Below are 23,502 nucleotides of genomic sequence, written 5' to 3' on the forward strand. Positions count from 1 at the left end.
CACCTTTTTCCACAAATCCTGCATTATTCATGGTACTATCTTTCACCAGTACTAGTGATTTGCTCAGTTTCAACACTGAGGACAGCTTATTAAGAAATCCCAGAGTTTCTTTGGGTTTCTTATTCTTGCAGTTGAGGATGAAGTAATATTTAGAGCTGGATTTTTTCAGAGATGATAACAGCTCGTATTCTCTCTCACCGATGCTCTCGGTAACTATGAACACTGCGGAGGAGACCGCTGTTAAAAAGCTAAACTGTAGCCAGTGGGACTCAATGTCTCCGTGCAGATTTGTAACTGCAATGGGTTCTGGGAAAAGATCAGAAATTTCCGTCCCCCCAGGGAAATACCAGGAAATCTCAACCAGCCCATCTGCGATTTTCTGAAGGAAGTTCCCAGACTCCATGTCCCAATGGATAAAGAAATTGTGGTGCTGCTGGGAGGGGCTGAGAACCTCATTGAGGAGTTGGGACTTGGAGAAGCTGCAGCTCCCCATCCACAGAAAAGAAATCATTGGCATTTCTGTGAGCACCAGGCTCTCCTCTCTGAACCCTCTGCTCTGTGCCAGGGAGTGCGGCCTCCACTTCCTCACAATGTCCCTGATGACCCACAGTAGTAGGGTGCCCTTGGGGGTGTTGAGGGTGGGTAGCAGCAGAGGGAGGGCAAACTGGCACATGGACATTTTGGACAGGATCTCCTGCTGTAGGAAACTGAGCAAAGCAGAACAGCACAAAGAACATCAAGAGATTGCAGAGAAACTTTCATCTCAGTGTCACTAAAACAGAAAGTGCCATCAGTATGCAGTTTCTCCTCATAATCATCCATTTCTTCTGCAGGAGCCTTGTGCCCAATGCTTGTATTTCTGGCCGTCCCATTCAGAGCCATGACCTTCCTCAGGAAATGCCAAGGTAAATCACCTAATGCCTCTGGAATCCTGTTCTTGATGCTTTCTGGGCAGATCTCCAAAACATCCCTCAGCCTGATCTTGATGCTTCTGTGCTTCTCCAGGTTTAATCTGGACAGAACATCTTGAAATACTTTACTTCTTTCTGCAGAAGGAAGTTAAAACAAACCAAAATTTCAGAGTAGAAAATGGTGACTTTATATACAGTTTACTCATTCCATAGACAGCCTGATGTTTGTAATTTAAAGAAAAGCAGTACCCAGTAAGTAACAGATGACTTATACATCCTGGGTTCAATTCTTCTCTTACTTATATTGGTATAACAAAAATGAAGCCAATGGGATTACTTCCATGCAAATAAAACATAGTTCTGGCCCACTTTGAACTCCACTAGGTTGGTTTGCATTGTTTGATCCCAATCCTTATCCTCAGCGCAGTGCAGAGTCCACTTGAAAATGGCTTAAGTGGCCAACTGAGAATTTCCTAGAAAATCTTCCAGTATAACCAGCTCTATGACATCCCAGCTCACAGCTACTGGAGGAGGGGGCATAGACTCAGGACCCTGTCTCTGTGGTGATCCCAGAAGCTGGAATGATCCCTTGGCTGCTCTAAGCTGCTGCTCAGGATCAGACTGGTGCCTGGCAGTCTGAGGATCAGGTGGCTGTGATGGTAGCCTACACCCGTCACCCTGAGCTGTGCTGGGCATCAATGGCTCATCCGGAGGATCTGACCCTTTATTTCCCTTTCAGCAGTCAGTGCAGATTACACCTTCTGGGAAGACTTATTTTTGATTTTCTTCATATCTTCCTCCATCTCTTTGCTGGGACATGTCTTTTACAGGTGTAGCTAACAGCACTGTGGCTTTGCTTACTTCCCAGCGACCAAATCAGTCCCTTCACTCACGCTACTTCCTCTCTCCTTTTGGGGAGCTGTGAGTACTGTCATTACTTACAAAGCAAATTTACCCACATTGCAACATGGGGAGCTAATGCTAAGACACCTCCAGGCCAGTCCTGGTATGGTAATGTCTCCAGTGCAGTGTTAGGGTATTTGGACCTGATAAACAATTAACCCATTTATTATGTGTTATAGAGACATTATTAAGGTCACAAGAGCAAACTATTCCACTGCACAGGAAAGATAGGAAGAATGGCAAGAGACCACCCTGGCTTAACCAGGAGATCTTCCATGATCTAAAAATAAAAAAAAGAGTCCTACAAAAAGTTGAAACTAGGTCAGATTACAAAGGATGAATACAAACAAACAACGCAAGAATGAAGGGGCAAAATTAGAAAGGACAAGGCACAAAAGGAAATCAAACAAGCTAGGGACATAAAGGGTAACAAGAAAACATTCTACAAATACATTAGAAGCAAGAGGAAGACCAAGGACAGAGTAGGCCCATTACTCAAAGAAGACAAAAAAGCAATAACAGAAAATGTGGAAATGGCAGACGTGCTTAATGACTTCTTTGTTTCGGTTTTCACCAAGAAGGTTGGTGGCGATTGGACGCCTAACATAGTGAACACCAGTGAAAATGGGGTAGGTTCAAAACAGGAAAGAGTAAGTTGAAAATTACTTAGACAAGTGAGATGTCTTCAAGTCACTTGAGCCCAATGAAGTGCATCCTAGAATACACAAGGAGCTGACTGAGGAGATATCTGAGCCATTAGCTATTATCTTTGAAAAGTCATGGAAGACGGGTGATATTCCAGAAGACTGGAAAAGGGCACATATGGTGCCTAACTATAAAAAGGAAAATAAGGACAACCCAGGGAATTACAGACCAGTCAGCTTAACTTCTGGACCCGGAAAGATAATGGAGCAAATAATGAAGGAATCAATTTGCAAACATCTAGAAGATAATAAGGCAATATGTAATAGTCAGCATGGATTTGTCAAGAACAAATCATATCAAACCGACTCGATAGTTTTCTTTGACAGGGTGACGGCCGTGTGGATGGGGGGAAGCAGTAGATGTGGTATATCGAGACTTTAGTAAGGCATCTGATATAGTCTCAAATGACCTTCTCATTAAAAAACTAGGAAAATACAACCAAGATGGAGCTATTATAAGGTAGGTGCATAACTGGTTGGATAACCATTCCCAGAGTAGTTCTCAATGGCTCACAGTCATGCTGGAAGGGCACAACGAGTGGGCTTCTGCAAGGATCAGTTTTGGGTCTAGTTCTGTTCAATATAGTCATCAATGATTTAGATAATGGCATAGAGAGTACATTTATACAATTTGCAGACGATACCAAGGTGGGAGGAGTTGCAAGTGCTTTGGAGGATAGGATTATAATTGAAAAAGAGCTGGACAAACTGGAGAAATGGTCTGAGGTAACTAGGACAAAATTCAATAAGAACAAATGCAAAATATTCCACTTAGGAAGGAACAATCAGTTGGACATGTACAAAATGGAAAATGACTGCCTGGGAAGGATTACTGCAAAAAAGGGATCTAGAGGTCAGAGTGGACCACAAGCTAAATATGAGTTAACAGTGTAAGACTGTTGCAAAAAAACCAAATATCATTCTGGGATGTATTAGCAGCAGTGTTGTAAGCAAGACATGCAAAGTAATTCTTCTGCTCCAGTCCACGTTGATTATGCCTCAGCTGGAGTATTGTGTCCAGTTCTGGGTGCCACATTTCAGTAAAGATGTGGACAAACTGGAAAAAGTCCAGAGAAGAGCAACAAAAATGATTCAAGATCTAGAAAGCATGACCTATGAGGGAAGATTGAAAAACTTGGGTTTGTTTAGTCTGGAAAAGAGAAGACTGAGAAGGGACATGATAACCGTTTTCAAGTACCTAAAAGGTTGTTATAAGAAGGAGGAAGAAACATTATTTTCCTATCCTCTGATGATTGGACAAGAAGCAATTGGCTTAAATTGCAGCAAGGGAAGTTTTGATAGGAATTTTTTCCTAATGCCCGAACTGTCAGGGTGGTTAAGCACTGGAATAAATTGCCTAGGGAGGTTGTGGAATCTCCGTCATTGGAGATTTTTAAGAGCAGGTTAGACAAACACCTGCTAGATGGTGCTTGGTCCTGCCATGAGGGCAGGGGACTGGACTTGATGACCTCTCAAGGTCCCTTCCAGTCCTATGATTCTATAATGAAGCACCAGCTCTGCTTTAGTTTAGGTTGAGAAGCCCTTTCTACTTAAATGTTATTTCTTCTTAGTGCTGTAAGATCTCTATGCTTACTTGGACTATCTTGAAATTTGTTGTCTCATGGGGGAACAGGATAGGGTTAGTGACCCAAATTTCAGGGTCATTTGAGCAAGGAGTTCCCCAGACACAGCTCGTCAAAAACACAGCATTTTGCAAAATCAGCAGTCTTACAATGGAGGGGATTGTGCACCACAGAGCTCAGCATCCCCTACTTGATCTCAGTCACTCAGCATTTATTTCAGCCAGTGTGTGGCACTGACTGCCCGTTTGAGTAAGCAATACTGAAAACATCTATTAAAGGAAACCTTTGGCTTTCTAGAACACTGCGTGCAAACACTCATAAGCCAAAGAGATTGAAACGTGCATGTGCTGTGAGCCTAGGCAAGAGTCTTTCCAGACAGTCCACTCTCACAGTAGCTGGATGGCTCAAGTACATTTGAGCCCTACTCTACTCCACAGTATTAACAACCTTCCTCAGAATACCATCCTTGCCGCCATGGATGTCACTTTCCTATACACCAATATCCCTCACAATGACAGGATAGCTGCCTGCCCCAAATATTTAAAAGACAGTGGACAACCATCAATTATCCATCCCAAACACATAGCCAAACTCATCCAGTTCATCCTCGCCTGTCATAGATTTACCTTCAGCAATAAACATTTTGTCCAAAGCATGAGAACAGCCAGGGGTACTAGGATGGCTCCCCAATATGCTAACCTCTTCATGGGTCATCCTGAAGAAGAATTTCTGGAGAAGTGCATCATGAAACCAGTGATATACCTAAGAAATTTTCATCCTATGGGAAGACAGCTTAAACTCCCTCAGACTTCCACCACAACTTCAACAACCACCACCCATCCATTAAACTCTCTCTGGAGCTTTCCCACACTAGCATCAACTTCTGGACACCACAATCAGCTTCATCAATGGAACCCTACAGACAACCATATACAAGAAAGCCATGGATCACCACACCTACCTTCATAGATCTAGTAACCACCCCAACCATACCAAGAAATATGTTATTGACAGCCAGGCACTCAGATACCACAGAATGTGCTCTGAGGAGAAAGTAAGTGATATATACCTTAATGAAGGGATAGCCTATTTTTGTCAAGGTCCAAATTTCTTGGTCAAGGTATAGTCAAGGTCCAGACTCCAAGAAAAAAATGTTTAAAAACCCATAATGATAATAAACAAATAAAAACATTGTGGGGTCCATTCAAAAGCATCTCGCATTCCAGATTTGGCCCATGGTCCGCCTATTGACTATCCCTAGCTTAACACACTTGTTGTTGATATTGTGAAGGCCAAAACTATAACAGTGGTCAAAAAAGACCTAGGTAAATTGATGGAAGATAGGTCCATCAATGGCTATTAGCCAGGATGGGCAGGGATGGTGTCCCTAGCCTCTCTTTGCCAGAAGTTGGGAATGGGTGACAGGGGATGGATCACTTGATGATTACCTTTTTTATTCATTCCTTCTGAAGCACCTGACATTGGCCTCTGTCAGAAGACAGAATACTGAGCTAGATGGACTTTGGTCTGACCCAGTACGGCCACCCAGTATGGTCACTTAAAACCACCTTCACCAAACAAGGACACTTCATCAGAGAAGTAGATTGCATCATGCAACAGGCCACACAAATACCCCAGGAGAACCTGCTTCAATACAGAAATAAACCCCCTTCTGACTGCATACCCCTATTTGTCACCTACCACCCCACACTGGAACCCATACAGTAAAGCTAGTGTAACCACCAATGGGTGTAAACAACTACACCCCATACGCGATGGGTACCCCATCATGAAAGAAATATTTAAAGAATCATCTCTTCTGGTCTTCGAACAATCTCTTGAAACTCATTGTTGCCCTGGTTTGAGGGATGTGTATACCCCATTATGTGATCAAACTAATTGCAACCATATTATGTGCATTCTGCCAATAGGAATTAATGAAATAGAACACCACATAGTTAAGGGTTAATTTGGAGACAGGCTTTTAGAAGCGAGGTCATATCTAGCTGATAGTTTTTGCTAATCAGAATGGGAGGAGGGGACAGACAAGTAAACAACTGAGACTGAAAACCTTGGTGGTTGGAAAACTTTGAATCTAGGCACCTCTGATATGAAAAGTTGACTGAAAGTTAGAAAAGAGATGATCCAGTTGGGGTCATTATGACCTATGTGTTTTGTAGAAGTTAGTCATAAAAGATTAGCTAATAGAGTATATTGTGGAGCAGTCCTCTGAAGCCATCTTGAGACACTTTTTTCTGACACCCTTTCTCCCTGGTGGGTGAGCAACTGGTCACTGCAAACCTGCTGTTAATTACTCAATACCATTCCAGATCTGAGGAAAAAGATCTGGGATGTTCTAAACCTATTGCTTATGTCTCTGTATGCTTAAATCTAATAAACTGCAGTGTTAGATAAGAGCATACTTACTTGCATTTAATCCTTGATCAGACAGAAGTGCTGTGTTCCTGTTGATTGATTCCTGACACTACATGGAGTGAAATAGTTAAGTTGCCCCTGCTGTGGGTTCTGAAAACCCCAGATAACACTCGTCATCAAGAGGAAGCTCCCCACAGACCAGGACACACCCACTCAAAGCAGCACCAGACTCTGCCAGAACTATAGATGCAAAACTTGCAGACATATCTCCATTACTATAATGATCAACATTCCACACAAAACACCTTTCAAGATCCCAGGATCTTATACATGCCTATCACATGTAGCACACTTCATCCAGTGCACTAAATGCCTGAATAATGATTATATGGATGAAACAGATAAGCACTATAAACTCAAATGAATATACATAGGAAAATGATAAAAGACAAAAACAACCGATCACCTGTGGGTAAACACTTTTCAGAAAGTAATCACTCTGTATCTGACCTATCAGACCCAATCCTCAAAGGCAACTTGCACAGCATTTTCAAAAGAAGAACCAGGGAGCTTACATTCATTACTCTGCTGGACACCAAATCGTGGATTATGGACATCATGGATTGAACAGAGACACTAGATTTATGGTTTATTAAAACAATCTGTAATCCACTAACCCCTTCTTTTTTTTCTATTTGCAGCGGTGCTAATGGCCCATTCTACTTTGAATGGTCCCTTACAATATGTGCTAATTAATTATGCTAAATAATCTGTTCCATCTTGCATTTTGCTCTGACATTGGGAGTAATGTTCCCAGACCTGAAGAAGAGCTCTTTGTGGCTCAAAAGCTTGTCACTCTCACCAACAGAAGTTGGTCTAAGAAAAGATATTACCTCACCCACATTGGCTTTCCAATATCCTGGGATCTACCCAGCTACAACTACGCTGCAGACAACCCTATGCTTGTCAGAAATCTGAGAATAATCTCTAGGAATATTGACAGGTTTCAGAGTAGCAGCCATGTTAGTCTGTATGCACAAAAAGAAAAGGAGTCCTTCTGGCACCTTAGAGACTAACCAATTTATTTGAGCGTAAGCTTTCGTGAGCTACAGCTCACTTCATTGGATGCATTCAGTGGAAAATACAGTGAGGAGATTTATGTACACACAGAACATGAAAAAATGGGTGTTATCATACACACTCACTTAAGATGAGCTATTCAAGTTGCAGTGGGGGAGGTTTAGATTGGATATTAGGAAAAACTTTTTCACTAAGAGGGTGGTGAAACACTGGAATGCGTTACCTAGGGAGGTGGTAGAATCTCCTTCCTTAGAGGTTTTTAAGGTCAGGCTTGACAAAGCCCTGGCTGGGATGATTTAACTGGGAATTGGTCCTGCTTTGAGCAGGGGGTTGGACTAGATGACCTTCTGGGGTCCCTTCCAACCCTGATATTCTATGATTCTATGATTCTATGATTACCAGTAGGAGAGTGGGGGCGGGGGGTGGGGGGAAGAAAACCTTTCTTGATAACTTCTGGAAATGGCCCACCTTGCTCATCACTACAAAAGGTTTTCTCCCGTGCCCCCCCACCCCCCCGGTGGTAATTATTATTTTCTGTGGGTATCTGCTGCTGTTCTTGTGACACAGTGCCCTCTGGTGGGCAAAAGGTGGAATGCAGCAACATTTTGGCAGAAGCTTTTTTTTTTCTACACAAAAAAATTAAAGATATGCATGGCTCATTAATTATGCATGCCTACAGTAGTACAGAATTCCTCCCGGAGTAACGTTTGGCGAAAACCTGATTTCACAACAGCTGTTCCTTTGTAGAAGATTTTCTTCTTTGATGAAACACAAATGCCTCATGATCAAAAAAATCCCATTCCCCATGCACCAAGTGAACACTCCAAGGGTTGAAATGCAGTAGCATTCAAGTTCAAAATCTTGGTCTTTATCTTCAAGGTGCTCAATGGCCTTGGCCTAGTGTATCTAAAAAATCAACTAACGCTACAGGACAAAGACTGTGGTCAACATTTACTCTTGTCTGCCACAATGAAATGGAATTCTTTACAAGGTAAAGCTCGTCTAGGTAGGAGACAGAGTTTCCTTGAAAAGGTGACCAATAATTTAAATCTGATTGAATATCAGATTAGGAGTGAGCAGAGGGATTCAAAGAGGAAAGTGATGGGTTCAAATCAACAGGTAGAGGACATGCTTTTAGCAGCTCAACCTCAATACATTATTTCTTTAAAAAAATGCTTATGGATACACTGGACACAGAAATATTTTGGATTGCTTTTTCCCAAAATTGGCATTTCTGAATTGTTTGGGATATATACTCAATGTGTGTCCACCTCAGATACCCATCCTACCTGACCTTCAATGAAATTGAGGAGTTCAACATTAATAATTAAACATTGTTTTAAAACTAAGTATTTTAAATACTTGTGGCACCTTAGCGACTAACAAATTTATTTATATGCTCAAATAAATTTGTTCATCTCTAAGGTGCCACAAGTCCTCCTTTTCTTTTTGAGAATACAGACTAACACGGCTGCTACTCTGAACCCTATTTTACATACGTTATTCTTCCTCTATAATGTGGTCATGGCCTTTCCAGTGTGCAGTAAATCAGTTACTGAAATTGCGAACTGATGGTAGTTGGCTTATTTAGGCACATTATGGTGCCTTTCCTCAGTCCTCAAGTCCATGCAGTTCCATCCCCCCTCTTGAGTCACATGAGCTTGGGGAGGAGAGAAACTACGGAGACAACCCAGAAACTCAGCTGAGGGGGACTGGGGCATGCAGCTCTAATGAGGACCTGCAGATTCGGATGGTGTCATCAATCACACGTTCATAGAATCATAGAATATCAGGGTTGGAAGGGACCTCAGGAGGTCATCTAGTCCAACCCCCTGCTCAAAGCAGGACCAATCCCCAATTAAATCATCCCAGCCAGGGCTTTGTCAAGCCTGACCGTGAAAACTTCTAAGGAAGGAGATTCTACCACCTCCAAAGGGAACGCATTCCAGTGTTTCATCACCCTCCGAGTAAAAAAGTTTTTCCTAATATCCAACCTAAACCTCCCCCACTGCAACTTGAGACCATTACTCCTTGTCCTGTCCTCTTCTACCACTGAGAATAGTCTAGAACCATCCTCTCTGGAACCACCTCTCAGGTAGTTGAAAGCAGCTATCAAATCCCCCCTCATTCTTCTCTTCTGCAGGCTAAACAATCCCAGTTCCCTCAGCCTCTCCTCATAAGTCATGTGTTCCAGACCCCTAATCATTTTTGTTGCCCTTCGCTGGACTCTCTCCAATTTATCCACATCCTTCTTGTAGTGTGGGGCCCAAAACTGGACACAGTACTCCAGATGAGGCCTCACCAATGTGGAATAGAGGGGGACACGTCCCTCGATCTGCTTGCTATGCCCCTACTTATACATCCCAAAATGCCACTGGCCTTCTTGGCAACAAGGGCACACTGCTGACTCATATCCAGCTTCTCGTCCACTGTCACCCGTAGGTCCTTTTCCGCAGAACTGCTGCCTAGCCATTCGGTCCCTAGTCTGTAGCTGTGCATTGGGTTTTTCCGTCCTAAGTGCAGGACCCTGCACTTATCCTTATTAAACCTCATCAGATTTCTTTTGGCCCAATCCTCTAATTTGTCTAGGTCCCTCTGTATCCTATCCCTGCCCTCCAGCATATCTACCACTCCTCCCAGTTAGTATCATCCGCAAATTTGCTGAGACTGCAATCCACACCATCCTCCAGATCATTTATGAAGATATTGAACAAAACCGGCCCCAGGACCGACCCCTGGGGCACTCCACTTGACACCGGCTGCCAACTAGACATGGAGCCATTGATCACTACCCGTTGAGCCCGACAATCTAGCCAACTTTCTACCCAACTTATAGTGCATTCATCCAGCCCATACTTCTTTAACTTGCTGACAAGAATACTGTGGGAGACAGTGTCAAAAGCTTTGCTAAAGTCAAGAAACAACACATCCACTGCTTTCCCTTCATCCACAGAACCAGTAATATCATCATAGAAGGTGATTAGATTAGTCAGGCATGACCTTCCCTTGGTGAATCCATGCTGACTGTTCCTGATCACTTTCCTCTCATGCAAGTGCTTCAGGATTGAATCTTTGAGGACCTGCTCCATGATTTTTCCGGGGACTGAGGTGAAAACCCGTTGTGGGTTTTTTATATATTTTCACTCTAGACATTAGTATTATACAGCTCAATAGGATTCATCAATATATATATTTTTACAGGTTTCCACACCCTCTTTTGTCCTCCAGTTTCATATGTTGACACATACACATTTGGCACTGTTGACCATTTTTGAAGGAAAAAAAAGTATTTTTTCCTTTTCACAAGGCATATTTATTAGAGATGACCTGAAGAAGTCTTCTTCTGAAAGCAGTGAAATTGAGAAAGCCTTTACAAAATACATACTCCACAGGAAGCTGAGTATTTTGTACATTGTGCAAAATGTGTTTTGCCAGGGGAAAAAAAGACAAATGATTATTTTAAATACAAAGTATATGGTTCTCTTTAAAACCATGGAGATAAACTGCAAGTTACCACCCAGGCATGGCAAACGTACCCTGGGAAAACACAATTCTTTTGGGAGGCTTTTGAGGATGCTATCAAAAAGCCCAGAAGTTTCTGCTGGTGGATTTAAATGTTTTAGCACCCGAAGCCTACAGGTTAAGAACAAGCATTTCTCCCCCAGACTGGCCCTACGTATACACCTTGAAAAAAAAAGAAAAGTAGTAATTTTTTTAACAATCCTTAGCCATTTTTAAAAAAAGAGCATCCCCCTGATAAGCATGTCTAGCCATGTACACAGAAACCTAGCTCTTTTGAAACTCCTCATCAAAGCCAGACCGCATCAAAGGAAGGTTATTCTGTGCTCAGCCTCTGACAACCTGGTAGTGGCCAGCTCAGAAATAGCACTCAACTCTGTAAAAGGAAAAGTCCCCCAGAAACCCTAACAAGTAAGCATGCTAAAAAGAAAATGGGGGATTAGTAAAACACTGAGCGATTATAAAAAACTGTTCCTCAAATAATAAAAGATGATTGTAAAACAGATCAGGGGTTTTATCAAACCTTTGTTGAGCTTTGCTGTCAGGCATTTTAAATAACATGGTTGAAAAATTGTACCTCGTTCCTAGCCATCAGCTAGAACAAACACGCCTCTAGTGATGAAACATGCCTCTAGTGATGAAGAAAATATCAGAACCACAGCTCCTCACCAATTGGATTCAGAGTTGAAAGACGTTCTTCAAAGATCCAGTTTATCAGACTCTGAAAAGGCTAAACTTTACGAGAGGGTCCTACAAAGGTATCTGGTATTGGCCAAGAAGGGTGAAGAAAAAAGACTAAAAGAAGTCTCTTTCTCCCAGAGTAAGAGGAGCAGGGGGCTGGGCCCATGGCAAAAAGGCGGAGGGTCATGGCCCCTTGGCCTCCCCATCTTCCAGCATGGTCATTTTCTGGCAGGGGCATGCCTATGGACAGAACTCTAAGGCTTTCAAGCCATGTGTAGGGCAGCTTGTGTTTGGAACAAAGGAAGCACAGGCTGCATGGCAAAAGACTATAAAAAGCATCTGCATCTTCTCCATTTTGTCTTCAGTCCTGCTTCTTATCTCTGGGTGAACTTTGCTACAAAATGAAGCTCTGAACAAAGGACTGAATGACCCATCCTAGCTGGGGTTGTGTTCCAGAGGGACATTCAAGCCAGCAAACTCACAAGTACTGATAGGAGCCTGATATATGGACTTTCAAATCTTTGTATATATGTAACTGCTTTACCATTTAACATCTATCTTCTTGTTTTTTCTTTTTTCTTTATAATAAACCTGGCTGGCAGAGTGGTATTTTGGGTAGTATCCAAACCTATACTGGCCTGGTGACATGGCTGACCCTTTGGGGTCAGAAGAACATTTTGTATATGTGAGCAGAGTTTTTAGATAACTTCTCACTGTACTGGACGTAGGTGTTGATTGGGAGCCAGAGACTGGAATGCAATTAAGGGGCTGTGTGATTTCATTTTTGCTTCTTGATAACCAGTGTGGGGGATTGGAAGCACAGTTTGTGACTGGTTGGGGAGTTTAACTTCAGTGTTACCCACCAGTCTGGGGAGTATCTGCTCTCCCCTTTGCAGCCTGCCCTGACATTGGCATTTCCAGTGAGGGGTTCCCCTCGCACTGCTGGTCACACCCCGTTTGGACTGTACCAGTTAGTCACCATGCCTTTTGGTTTCTGTGCGGCCGCAGCCACATTTCAGTGACTTACGGACAGGCTGCTGCAATCTCACCACCTATATGCAGCAGCCTACATAGACAATATAGTTGTAGACAGCCTCATGTGGGAAGAACATCTCCAACACCTCACAACCATCTTGCAAGCTATAGGGGAAGCCGGGCACACCATCAACCTAGTCAAGTGCCATCTTGGGCAGCGAGAGGTAACATAGTTGGGGTTCAGTGTGGACCGAGGTACCCTACACCCCCAGTTGGATAAAGTACAAGCCTTAGGGGACTGCCCGGCCCCTATGACAAAAAGGCCGGTAAGCCAAGTCTTGGGCCTAGCAGGATACTATTGCTACTTTCTGCCAAACCTTGCAACGCTCATGTCACCCTTACCCGACCTAAAAAAGAGCTTCCAGCTTCACAAGGTACAGTAGTCAGCAGAGTGTGAGAGAGCTTTCCTGGAACTGAAGGATCGACTAACTAGGGATCCCATCCTATTCCACCCAGACTTTGACAGAGCCTTCATATTACAGACTGACGTGTCAGAAATGGGATTGGGAGCAGTGTTTTCTCAAGAAGCTGAGGGAGAGGAGCGTCCAGTCCTTTATTTGAGCAGGAAGTTGTTTCCCTGAGAGCAGAAGTATTCAACGATAGAAAAGGAGGTGTTGGTGGTGAAGTAGGCAATCAATGCACTTAGGTATCATCTACTGGGGAACCCCTTCCATTTGGTCACTGACCACATGCAACTTCGATTGCTTAACATTATGAAGGACATCAATGCCCGGGCCATGAGGTGGTAACTTTCACTGCAGCCCTACGATTTTCAAGTTGGCCACCGACCCGGTAAGGCCCATGGAAATGGCAGACTTCTTTTCCCGAGTGGGCAGTAAAAACCCAGAAGAGAGACCACAACCAGATTCCCTCTTAAAGAGAGGTGTGCATGACGGGGCGCAGTGGTTGCCCTTGTAAGAACCATGATAAGTGCAATGTAAGTGAACTTAGCCAGTATGCCATGGTACCAACTCTTATTGTGAATTTAGAGTTACATGGTGTCTTTGTAAAGTCCAATAGGATCTCCTTATTCCTGGCTTTAAAATCCTGAAATTTCCCATATTAGAAATAATCGCTGTCTCCCATTACTTGAAATGAGATTGATGTCAAACTGCCCTGGGATGAGACGACTATCATTCACTGCAGGCTTTGCATGTGGAAGTAAGGCTGCCCCAAATAGAGATGGCTGCCATCTCCCACAGTTTTCCATTACACTGAAGCCAGGGTGCCCTCAGAGACAATGGCTACTTTCTGGACTCTGTGGTTAATGGCTGGACAAGTAACTCTGAGGAACTGGGAGGAACGTGGGAAGCAGGAGACATCCTCATAAGGAGAAGAGGCTATTCAGAGAGGTGGGGGGGAGGACTGAGGAGATCTCAGGGAAATAGGGGGTGAAAGAGGGAAAATGTGAGGGGTAAGATACTGTAAGGGCAGGGGAGAGGGTGGGAAAATGTGGGGGCAAGTGAATGCAAGGTGGCACTGGGGACAGAAGCCTCTGGGGGCAATGGGAGGAGTGTGGAGTGGAGGAGGGGACTTAGTGGGGCAGGGAGGGGAAGGGGATAGGATAGGGGTAAGGGAGAGAGATGAAGAGGCACAAAATGGCAGCTCCACCCTTGCAGGGGTTAGGAGTAGATAAGGGGAGTCATCTTCAAGCAGATGGGGGGAAGTCTGCAGTTTGCATATTTGTTTAGTGTTGAATTTGACCCTAAGGCACTCCACAGACTAAAGCAGGAGGCAGCTTTCCCCTAAAGGCTCACAAACCAGACAAGAAATTTACAAACCGTGAAGTATAGTATAATTATAGTTTTACTCTTGTGATATTTAGGCCAATCTCATGAGTATTTGGTTTTTGAAGGTCCTAATGGATCATTTTTGTAAACTTAAGTGAAGCATGTTGGGTGAAATTCTGGCTCCACTGAAGTCAGTGACAAATTCCTGTTGGAGGAGAGAGGTTCTTCAACAGCCACCCAATAGGAGAAGTGGGGGGAAACAACCTAACTAGTTTGAAGATGGAGCTTGAAAAGTTTATGAATGAAATAATGTCATGGGGTTGCCTATGACAGCAGGGACTGAATTCGATGACCGAGGAGATTCCTTCAAGTCCTATGTTCTATTGACTTCAAAGGCACCAGAATTTCACCCACTGAATTTAGGTACAGTGCAAAAATTATGAGAGGAAATACCGTGAAGTCCTTCTGTCTCCTCCAGCTCCAGGACCGGCTCAATGAACCCTTCTTGCTCCAGCTTTAAGACATCTTTCTGCCTTGACTTTGGAGCTCTCTGTGTCGCTGAATCTTGCTCCTGATTTAAACCATCTGATAGTGAAATGAAAGAAAATAAATTATCGGTACTTCATCAATAATTGACTTTCTCACTAGACACAAACAAATGTATTTTCTTCTCCGGTTTGTGTGAATACAAACAAACTGAAAATGTGGAAGGATCACTGCTAATTTCCTTGTAATAATCTGAGAAGTGCAATGTATAAGATGGAGTCCTCAGCTATTTGTAGGGAATTTTACTATGAAATCCTGGGCCATATATGAAATAGATGAAGATGCAAAAATGCAACCTTTACTTCTGCAAAAATATATTAAGTGTTGGGTTTGTTTGTGGGGGTTTTATTATTGTTTTGGTTTCACTCAAATAATTTTAAAAGCAGCTGAAGATTGCAGGTGAAAATTTCTTAGGAGGCTTTTCTATTCCTCACTGAGGCCCAATACCCAGGTTAATTTAGAAAAAAAAGAGGTGTTAAATAATAACAGTTATAACCAAAAGAAAAAAAAATGTTTTTGTCATACGGTAGAATGAAATGTCTTCTAAATTCAGAGGTGCTTTCCTATTTATAGGACTACTGAATGTCACACAGGTTACACATTGCTATTTTACTGGGACGTTCTGCAAGCTTCATACACTTTTGACTTTGTGCAACTGTACAAGTACATAGTGAAATCAGGATAGACCGTTTTGTTTGTTTTTTGCTTGAGTTTATTTTATTTCTTTTTTCCCTGGGGAAAAAAAAAGCACTGGGTGATATTTTCATTCCTGCTCTGGACGCTTTATGCTGGGTAAAAGGGCCAGAGGAATGGTTCCAGCGGAGGGAGAATCCCCTCTATACAGGAAGTGATGCTTTGCCACTGTTAAAAAAAAATTACAACTGTTTCTTTGAGAAGGTCTAACAGCTCCATACTTTAGAACAGAGACTTGACATTTGGAGCAAGGGGGCCTTTCGCTGTCTCTCAGAAAATTCTTCCAGAACTACCCAATTTATACGCCTCTGAAAATAACTCTTGGCACATGCTCAGTAGAGGCTTGTTAGAAGCTGGCAGCCAAAATCTAAGATTCCATCCTCACTGAGCATGATCCATCCCCACACAGCTCCAAGTTAACCTTAGTGAATGCACTCCATCCCTGAAATTCTCTGTGCCAACCGCACTGAGCATGATCTGCCTGCAAAGAACTCACAGAGTATGCTCTCGCCCAGGGCTTGAGGCTGACAAAAACTTTCCCTGCAATTGCTCCTTGCAGTTGCTGGTGGCCACCATGGCATCGGGCATTGAACTGCTAGCAGGGTGAGTGTCTGCTGTGGTCTCAAAGCTCCCCCTGCTGGCACCCTGGCAGTGAGGATGAAAGCCTGATTCCACTGTAGATGGGGTGAGATGCAGAACAGGGACTGGGGCAGCTGGAGGATATTAATGGAATGTGGCAGAACACAGTGTAATGGGAATCAGAGGCAGAATGGTGTAGGCGCCCCCGGTATCCGTCCCCTTTCTACCACCCCACCCAAAAAAACCTCATCCTCTTATACCCACAAGCTGCCTGTGATGGCCCCCGATTTCCACGAGTTGCTTCAGGCTCCCAGCATTGCCGATAGTGCACCCGTCACAGTTCCTGGGAGTGAGGAGTAGAGCCCCAAACCAAATGGGAAGAGTCCCGCTTACCTATAGATCCTTTGCTTTTTCTACGGAATGGGGAACATGGAAAGCATCCTTTTTTCTTCTTCCTTTTCCATTTTTCTTTGGGCTCTAGTGTCTCCTTAGCTAATAAAGAAGAACAGATTAAAAGAGTATTCAGTGGTTACCCTTGTAATAGGCATGATAAGTGAGATGTAAGTGAACTTGGCCAGTATACCATGTTGCCAACTCACATTGTGAATTTAGAGTTACATGGTGTCTTTTAAAAGTCCAATAGGATCTCCTTATTCCTGGCTTAAAAATCCTGAAATTTCCCATATAAGAAATGATTGCTGTCTCCCATTACTTGAAATGAGATTGACACCAAAATGTCCTCAGACGAGAAGATTATCATTTACCACAGGCTTTGTGCTGGGTAAAATGTCCAGAGGAGTGTTTCCAGCTGGGATAGAATCCCCTCTACACAAGAACTGATGACAGCCGCAGGACCAAGGGTGCGGTCTGAATCCCTAGGGTAGGAGGCATACCCGGGGTGGTGCTGCAGGCAATCAAAACATATCAGGGATGGACCCACAAGATGTAGCTCTGCAGAGATTGTGGGAAGTCTTGCTGCTCACAGGCAGTCAGGGACAGGCTGCTATTACTTAGAAAGCCCCTGCCTTGGAAGATGTTTTGGCCCCAGAGTAGCCCACAATCAGGAGTTTGTAAAAGTGGTTTAAAGCCATCTTGTCCTCCTCTTCATGGACTGCAAATAAAGGGCAGCACGGAATCTAAACCCATATGATCAATGTTACTATTTAATATTATTAATCATGTTTATTACATCAGTAAGAAGGGCCTAAGGCAGGGGTAATCAATAGGCAGACCGCAGGCCAAATCCAGACTGCCAGATGCTTTTGAATGGAACCCCAAATCTTTTTATTTTCTTCTTCTTATAATTTTTTTTATTATTATTTCCTCTGGAGTCTGGACCTTGACTATACCTTGACCAACAAATTTGGACCGTGACAAAAAAATAATTGACTATCCCTGGCCTAACGTCTAACCGGAAGAAGCCCCATTGTGCTAGCAGACAGTCCCTGCCCTGAAGAGCTTGTAATTTAACTAGTCCGGACATGCCAGCAGAGTGAACAATGTAATGGCAGCAAACATGTTAGTTCCAAGATATATTTTTTGAGGGGGTATTTAGGAGGGGATCAATTCAATGTAAAGAAAAGGGCACAGGGTATGGGAGAGGCAGGTAGGAGGCAGGCGTGATACTGTGGTGAAGAGACTGGGAGGGAGGGTTGGAACAAACAGCCAATTAAGGGACTGCTGCACTAAGGTGAGGGGATAAAATTGGACCCCGTCAAGACTACCCCTCCCTCCAGTACCGGGACACAGAATGTGCCGTGGAAGTTAAGGTTAATATGAGAAGTTAAGGTTAATATGAGAATCTTAACTTGAGCATTTCTCGACTTTATTAAAAATTGTAACCTTAATATTACATTAATGTAATCTGTGTGTACACGTAGTGATGATAATTGTGAGACAAGTTATAGAGGGAGCTAGTAACAAACCCTTTATTTAGATTGCCTCACTATAAAAGATTCTCATGATTCCCTCTCCCCGCCACACACAATATCTAAGACCTCCATTGTTGGAAGCAGAACAGAAAGATAGTCCCTGCCCCAAACAGCTGACAATCTAAATATAAGACAAGATGGTGCAGTAAGTACTTTAGCTTTCAGCCAAAAACTTTTTCTTTCTAATATGGACACATTTCTTTCTCAAACATATATACAATTACTGATAGCTCAGAATTATACTGGATGAAGATCATGACAGGCAATGATAGACTTACCCCATTCGTACCTTTTACAAAAGACCAGGTCTAAACTTTTGACTGAAATGTTCCAACTGGAAAGTTTGGTTTGGATATAATCAAACTTTTTTTTTTTTTGAAACTCAAAAGCCACTCCTGGAAAACACTAGTGAGTAAGGCAACAATTACAAGGGTACTATGAAAGGAGGTTTATTAATTGAGGATAGTCCTTTAACTATATCTTAAAAATACCTTTTAATATTTTATTTATATGCTAGTTTATATCATATTTGGGGAGGTGTCAAGGTTCCTTCCCCACTTTGAACTCTAGGGTACAGATGTGGGGACCTGCATGAAAACCTCCTAAGCTTACTTTTACCAGCTTAGGTTAAAACTTCCCCAAGGTACAAAATTATTTTACCCTTGGATTTCCACTGCCACCACCAAACTTTATCTGGGTTTCTGAAAAAATGGAGTTTGGACACATCTTTCCCCCTAAAATCCTCCCAACCCTTGCACCCCACTTCCTGGGGAAGGTTTGGTAAAAATCCTCACCAATGTGCATAGGTGACCACAGACCCAAAGCCTTGGATCTTAGAACAATGAAAAAGCATTCAGTTTCCTTACAAGAAGACTTTTAATAGAAATAAAGGAATCACCTCTGTAAACTCAGGATGGTAGAAACCTTGCAGGGTAATGAGATTCAAAACACAGAGAAAAATCCCTCTAGGCAAAACCTTAAGTTACAAAAAAGACACACAGACAGGAACAGTCATTCTATTCAGCACAGCTCTTTTCTCAGCCATTTCAAGAAATCATAATCTAACACATACCTAGCTAGATTACTTACTGAAAGTTCTAAGACTCCATTCCTGTTCTGTCCCAGGCAAAAGCAGCATACAGACAGACACAGACCCTTTGTTTTTCTCCCTCCTCCCAGCTTTTGAAAGTATCTTGTCTCCTCATTGGTCATTTTGGTCAGGTGCCAGCGAGGTTACCTTTAGCTTCTTCACCCTTTACAGGTGAGAGGATTATTCCTCTGGCCAGGAGAGATTTTAAAGGGGTTTACCCTTCCCTTTATATTTGTGACAACTATTAATCGAAAGAAAGAAAGAAAGAAATTAGTAGTCCTTACATATCCTGCTTTCTTTGTATGTGTCTGTCTTCCTTAGATCATAAGGTCTTTGTATTGTTAAGGAAAAGTTAGCACATGTGACTCCATTTTGGTTTGGGCCCACCATTGTCTAAAAGCAAGCCCATCATGCACCAGGAGGAGTGTTCCTTAGACACTGCATCCCTGTGAAAATCCTCCTCCTTGTCTCCAGCCTGCCTTGACTCCCAGTATCTGGTTTTTGTCAGTCTCTAACTCCCTATCTCCTGGCCTGTGATGTGAGGCCTCCCATCCTGATAAAAAAAGTTCCTGACGCATGGCTTTCGGACCATGCTGTGTAATTAACATACTGGTTTAGCACGAGGAATGCACCAAGCAGGGATAGGTGGTACATAAGAAAAGGGTTTGTTTATTGGCTAAGGTTTCTGATGCACGAGGGCAATATGCTTTGCTAAAAAGTATATAACCTTTGTATAATCTGTATTCGGGGTCCCCTCCTGGCTAGCAGGGGGTCACCACGCTCGAGCGTAATAAACTTGGTGTTTTGTGGGAACTCTGCAGTTGTGGACTTTGTTTATGTGCCTCAGCCTAGATTCGAACTGTGCGTGTCCTATCAGGTGTAATTCACAGCATTTGTGTACATGTCCTACCAGGTATAATTCGCAGCAGTTGTGTGCGTGTCCTATAAGGTATAATTCGTAACAGTTTTAGGGAGTGTCCTTACACTTTCTGTTTTGTAAAGCACACACGATTGGTACTGAACAGATAAATAATGGATACATCACCAAAAAACAAACAAAAAACAAAACAAAACCCACCTTTGTCATAAAGGTTGGTCTCCTCAGTAAAGTAAGCCATAACAATTAGGACAAAGGCTACGAAGTCAAGTACTCTCAAGTTAGGAAATACCAGAATGAGTATTGCCCATGAAACATTAACTCTGCAATAAATGAGGCAGGGATCCTGCAGACAACAGACTCCTTCAATACACAGCCACAGAGCAAAGAATTTTGTGCACTGAATAAGGCAGGGGTTGCGAGGGAAAAAAATAACATGGGATCATGTAATTAACGTCTGCATCATCGGGCAAAGGCACAAGAGGACTGAATTAAGGGTGCCACGGCAACACTTATTTGGACATTTGCTAACCTGAGAATGCTAAACTTCTTAACCTTTTAATCCTTTTTAAAACCTTGACTTTGTATTTCCTAATTATTTGATGGTTTAATTTATTGATGAAAGCTAAGCTAAGAAGCGTTAAATGAAGGGTTTTTGGTTTCTTAATTTCCTTCATTTTTTAATAGAAAGAACATCTATTATATATGTGCTGTTTAAACAATGAAGCTCTTACTCATCTGTTGTTTTCAGTATATATTTTATTGCCATTCTTATCTTTGTGAAGGTCCCTTTTCACCACTCAGTGCTGTGTTGATCAGAGTATAGAAAGTAATTAAATTAAACTGTATTAAAATAAAACTCATTTTCTGCAACTTCAGTATCAGTGAAAGTTCTAAGCTCTAATCCTCAATTTGTAAGAAGCAGATAAACAATATCCAAGTAAAAGAGCAGGAATTTTGCCTCTTATTTTCACTGAGCCTTTACTAAGGAAAGTAGCAAACAATTGCTCTTTGAAAAGAAACACTGTACAGTACCACAGTACAAACCCAAATGAGCCCAGCAGGAGACTGTCCTGCTTATCCAAATCTGGTCCTGTTTCATTACAAACTTCCTTTCTGTGAGGATGTTCTGGTAAGAAGGGGGCAATCAGTTGTCAAAGGTAGCTGTTGCCATGGCAGCCAGGGGCTAGTCATTCTCCCCAGGTGTGACAAGGAGCTGGAGGCAGGGAGCGCTGAGTGGTGGATTATCTCTGATGTCACAATGCTACTGCTCAGGCAGCACCAGTGGGCAGCAAATGTGCAGTGTGTGTGTGGGGGGGGGGGAATAGGCTTTCCCAGTGCTCCCGTTTCCCCAGATTTCCTAAAGAAACCAACAACATAACACCGAATGCACATTAGTGATTGTTCCACACACATGCTAATTAGTAGCTGAAATTTGATTCAAAGTCCCGATGGCATGTTTAGAAACCAGTGTTCCAAAACAAGGGGAGACCTTGTAAAACAGAAAATTTGGACGCTCTGGTGTATTTGTGGTTGTGTTACAATTGAATACTGCGACTTTAAATTTTGGGCACGGTTCCTGGACCTACTTGCATGCTAAGCAGCTCAGTGGGGGTGTAGCAGCAGTCAGTCAGCAGGTACCCAGTGAATTGTGCCTCTCTGTTATAGGCAGAAGCTTACATTCTCTCCTTCTGATTTTGGGTTCTCCTTATGTGTTTTTGTTCTGGTCTTAAGAAACAAATTAGCGAGACATTGCAAACTTCCAGCAAGAATCATTTATGTTTTTCTCTAACTTCTCTGCTTGTGTGCCAGAAAACCTAAAAGACACAATCTCATAAAAAAATGAACTAAAATTCTGCAGCCAAAAGTCCTAACTTCCCCCATACTAATTTCCCCCTACTCTTACTGACACCTTCTGGTCAACTGTTTGAAATGGGCCACCCCCATTGCCACGACAAAAGTGAATTTTCCTCCTCTGGTATCCTACTCTTAACTGAATTGTCTCGTTGGAACATGTCCATCTCAATGATATTTCGTTTGCTGGGAGTCCTTATGAAAATGGGATCGTGGGGGAGTTCAGAGGTTGTTGTAGGGGGGTTACAGCATTGCCACGCTCACTTCTGTGCTGCCTTCAGACCTGGGCTCTGAGGGCAGCAGCCAAGAATCTTTCTGAAGTGAGAGGAGGTTCTAAGATGTGCGGATGGGTCCCTGCTGCTGAGAGCACCTCGGCTGGGGGCTCCTACCTACTAGTTCCCTGGCAAATTAATGCAAGGACCAATTTGGGGGCATCCAGAAAAATGGACCCCTGAGCCCCAGAAGGAACTGCAAGGGATGCCCTGAGCCCCAGCTGCAGATGCCGGGCAGACACCCAGAGTGCTGAGAGCAGTGGGGAGGGGCATGAAAGTCCTGAGCTCAGCACCCCAGCCTTGGCTGCAGCCACGGGGGTCAGAAGCCCCTAGCCCAGACACCCAGAGACGTGGCTGGAGCAGAAGTTGCCAAGGCCAAACCCCTGAGCCCAACGCCGGGCTGATGCAGTGCACTCACTTCTGCATGCCTCTGGTGCACCTGACATCCCCAGCCCAGCAGAAAAACAGCTAGGAGGCCCCTACTGGGTTCTCCTGGCTGGAGGGATCCCAGCAGGACAGGGAGATCGGATTTCATGGGGCAGGGCTAATTTGATCTTGCCAAGAAAGGCAAAACAAGAACCAACAGCTGTCAGTTGAAGCCAGAGAAATTCAGATGAGAAGTAAGGCACACATTTTTGACAGTGAGGAAGACTAACCACTGGAACAAACAGAAAAGGAGGACTTGTGGCACCTTAGAGACTAACACATTTATTTGAGCATAAGCATTCGTGAACTACAGCTCACTTCATCAGATGCATGCAGTGGAAAATACAGTGGGGAGATTTCATATACACAGAGAACATGAAACAATGGGTGTTAGCATACACACTGTAATGAGAGTGATCAGGTAAGGTGAGCTATTACCAGCAGGAGAGAGGGAAAAAAACAAAAAATAAAAAACCTTTTGTAGTGATAATCAAGGTGGGCCATTTCCAGCGGTTGACAAGACCATCTGAGGAACAGCGGGTGGTGGCGGGGGGATAAACATGGGGAAATAGTTTTACTTTGTGTAATGACCCATCCACTCCCAGGCTATATTCAAGCCTAAATTAATTGTATCCAGTTTGCAAATTAATTCCAATTCAGCAGTCTCTCACTGGAGTCTGTTTTTGAAGTTTTTTTGTTGAAGACTTGCCAC

This window comes from Lepidochelys kempii, chromosome 6 (genome assembly GCF_965140285.1).
Source record: "Lepidochelys kempii isolate rLepKem1 chromosome 6, rLepKem1.hap1, whole genome shotgun sequence".
NCBI lineage: Eukaryota > Metazoa > Chordata > Testudines > Cheloniidae > Lepidochelys > Lepidochelys kempii.